Raw genomic sequence first — 3,858 nt, 5'->3', positions numbered from 1 at the left:
GCTCCGCCCCCGCCGTCTAACGCGGCCGCTCATTGGGTGGCGGGAGGACACAGGGCCCGTCACCGCCCTCAGAGTACGCAGGCGTACGGCCCCGGGCCCCCGCCCCGCCCCGGCCCGGGCAGCGCTCCCAGCAGGCGGCAGGGGCGAGCATGGCGTACAACTGACGTCGCCGCGCACACGTAGCGGAGCGCAGGCTCGCGCCTAATTACCACTGTGGCGAACGCGGGATACGCACTGGTCAGTGACCGGGCGTGAGACGGGCAGAGGCACCACACACATGGTACCGGTTAGCCGCTCAGGAAAACCAAGCACAATGGATGCAAGCTCTGTTGAAAGCTGCTGCGTAGGGCTTTCACACAGCCAAGTGTAAACAAAGACAAATACAGTGGAAGAGTTGTAGGCTGTTACGAAGGAAAAAAAAAGCAACTTTAAAACAAGGGCACAAAATAATAAAGATTGGTTTGTGATATGAATCACTTGTGTCCAATTTAAAGCTTTCAAATAGCTGTGAACATAACGAAGACAACTGGGTACCAATGGGTGAACAGCAACACGAGAGAGGTGGGAAGAGCTCCTGAGGCCCCTGCATTTAAACAGAGGACTCTGCAACACCCACCTTAAAGGAGAGATGGGTGTAGAGCTGGTACATGGGAATTAAGAGATTTACTGTTTCCTTTTGTTCTACATTTCTAAGCCACCAACCATTAGAGCTTCACGGGAAAAAAAGACACATCTCAAATGCTGGTTTGGCTAACCCGAGCTGTTTCCCAGGTCACCAGTGTGCATGTTTAGGGAGCAGTGAGAGCACCAGATGGTGCAGAGTCTGCAGTGGAAGCTGGCCCCCTGACCTGCCAGGACAACTCGGGGGTCTGGCTCATTCCACTGCAGCATTAAAAACTGATGGTTAGTTAGGCTGTAGGTAATGTTGATACAAGGAAAGCAAGTGACTGGAAAACATAAGGTTAAGATACTTTTAGGTCTAAGAGAACAATGTGTTGCAAGTCTGTGGTGTGATAACAGAATTTAGTAGTCTTACTAACAAGAGTGAATTACTTCTTTCCATCCTTCTAATGAGTGAATTATTTCTTACCATCCTTCTAATTATCAGTTAGTTTGGAGACAGTGACTGCTAAACATCTGCTAGTTTACGATACTCCTTGTCTGTCCATCCTGTTCTGCTTGCAATAAATTTTGTACAGAGGTCACACTGTTCTAAATCTTTGCCAGCTATCAGAAACTTACAGATATGGCTAGTTTCAGCTAGTTTTGTGATTACTGGGGCATCCAACTGTGGCAAAGGTGGAGAGTGCACCATAAGGAAGACTGCTTACTTCATCTTGAGGACCCCTGCCTGCATGAGGAAGACTACTTACTTATCTTGAAGACCCCTGCCCATAACCATCAGAGGGCAGTGCGCAAGCATCAAAAGGGAGGAGACTTATGATAATGAATACCTAAACTAATTGTAATATCTCCACCACTCTCTCGGGAACCTAATGAATATGCATGTTTGTGTGCAATAAATATCTGCTTGCTTAACCCCTCGGTGTGCAAGTTATCCCCCTCACACCCAGAGCCGAAAAAAACATACCTGCTTTCTAACTGTCTTTGAGTTGTAGAGTCTTATTTTGTGCTTCAATGTCTTAACACCTCTTTTTCTAACATGGAGGAGCTGTGAACTTTGCAGCAAGGCAGTGCGCTGATGGGATGCCCTATGCCACTCTGAAGTCTGTCTGTAATACTGCAGAGCTTTCTTGTAAAGCTGCATTTACAGTATTCGTTAAAGCAACAACTTATTCTGGTGTTTTACTTAATATTGACAAATATTAATCTACTCTTTCAAAATTCTTTGGATTAAAAAAAAAAGAAAAAAGAAACAAACCTTCACAATAGAAGATAAACAAAGCCTAGGTTAAAGTTACTATGCTTGATTACACTCACGTTCATCCCTGTTTTTATGCATCCAGACTTTGTAAATATGGTTTGACAATTCTAGTATAGAAGACAAACTAAAAAAAGTTGTGGTTTTGTTTTTGAAAATGCTGCTGAAAACTTTCACAAGGAACACACCCTGAATGCTTTCATCCCTGAGGACTTCACTTTTTCCTCCACTTAATCTCTTTTTTTTTCTTTTTCCTTACAAAGCAGTTAGGATTTTATTCAAGACCATAGCAGTGTTCAACATCAGTACTGAAATAATGAGATATCCTCATCTGGCATGTTGATTGCTTGAATTGTTTCCACTACTGGATTCCGTAATTATATCTTCCAACACTTAACAGCCATTAGCACTACCACCAGTGTAGAACTCTCAACAAGAATACCACAGACATCTTCAGTCAGGTCCTTGACTGCTGCTAACCTATGCTGCAATGGAATACATTTTTAACCATTTTGAATTTTCAGAAAATTAGCTTATGAACATGCTATGGACCTTCATATAAACTGAAGTATTGAAGGGCTTCAGGGCTACATATTTCTTTGTCTTGTGCCGCCTCCGCCCAGGTAATGTCACACTGGGGAAGGCAGTGATGGGAAGCTGAGCAATTCAGACAGGCAGCACTGCTGGAGACACAGGTGCTGTTTACAGCTCAGAACAACCAGTGAAACATTTCAAAGTACGGTTGCACAAAAATATGGCAAATGGCTTCAAATTCCATCCTTGTGTGACTTTGTTAATGAACTGGAATTTCCTTGCAAAATACAAGAAACAGGTAGTAGAACTTGAACCCAAACAAATGCTGTGCAGTCATAGCACAGGCCCAGACTTCACTGCCTTCAGTGAAGATGTGGCAAGATATTTCTGAAATACAGGCTAGTATTGCAGGGAGATGAAGTGGCCTCATTTTTTTTTATTCTTTTAAGAAATCTGAATGTTACCTAATGTATAAAATACTCTACAAATTGAAGCTGAAATTTATTTAAGTCAAAGTGTTTTGGGATTGTTACTGTTCTGAACAGAGATACTTACCTGTGTGTACTTCTATTTCAAGACTTCAGCTCCACCCTGTTTGATAGGAATTTCTCCTAAATTCTTCATATTTATTTCCAGTCTTCCTAGAATATTGGGTTAAAAAACGAAATACAACAGTAAATTTTTTTTTTATAATTTCTGGCAGGCTGGAACTTTAGACAGTAATAAATGATATAATTTACTGACACCACTAGAGGTATAATGTGTGTCAACATCCTTCCTCTGTATATGGCCAGAATTTTCAAAGACGTATCTCACATGTACTTAATTACTATGAGCTAGAAAAATATTTCTCCTCAAATAATAGTTTTTCTTAGGGAAATGTTAACTGAAACTTCCCTTTGTCATCAGAGACTCTTAACCATAAGAAGTCCTTGCTGTATTTTTTTTTTAACAGAAAAATGTCATGTTACGAATAATGAGTGATTATAGTGATTGAGATTTTCTCACTGTTTAGTTCTGGAATGATAGTATTTTTATTTCCTTTCCCTCTGACTGTTGGCAAATGAATGATACCACCTGCCTGTAGAACATGAGGGACATTTAGGTGAGGTAGGAATTTTGTAGACTCCTGCAGCTACAGTGGTATAATGAGTCTCGTCCACAGAATGTTCCAGAAATGTAGATGTAAAACATGAAATGCCGGTCAACTACAGCAGTGTAAATCCCCTATTACATTGATACAGCTTTCTTATCTTGAGAATAATTACAGGTGTAATAGAACTATATCAGAAACTGTTTATACAACTATTAGTAACTTCCGCTTCACAAGGAGTTTAACACTATGCTGCAGATTCCTTTATATTAACCATGCACAGCAGTTACAGGTCATCTCACTACAGCTTAAATGCAGGCATTGAGAAGTACACATTCATTCTGAAGGT

Source organism: Neopsephotus bourkii, unplaced genomic scaffold (genome assembly GCF_033783945.1).
Source record: "Neopsephotus bourkii isolate Nb327-2 ecotype Australia unplaced genomic scaffold, CSIRO-AGI_Nbou_v1 NB_797, whole genome shotgun sequence".
NCBI lineage: Eukaryota > Metazoa > Chordata > Aves > Psittaciformes > Psittacidae > Neopsephotus > Neopsephotus bourkii.
This window is presented reverse-complemented; position numbering follows the sequence as displayed.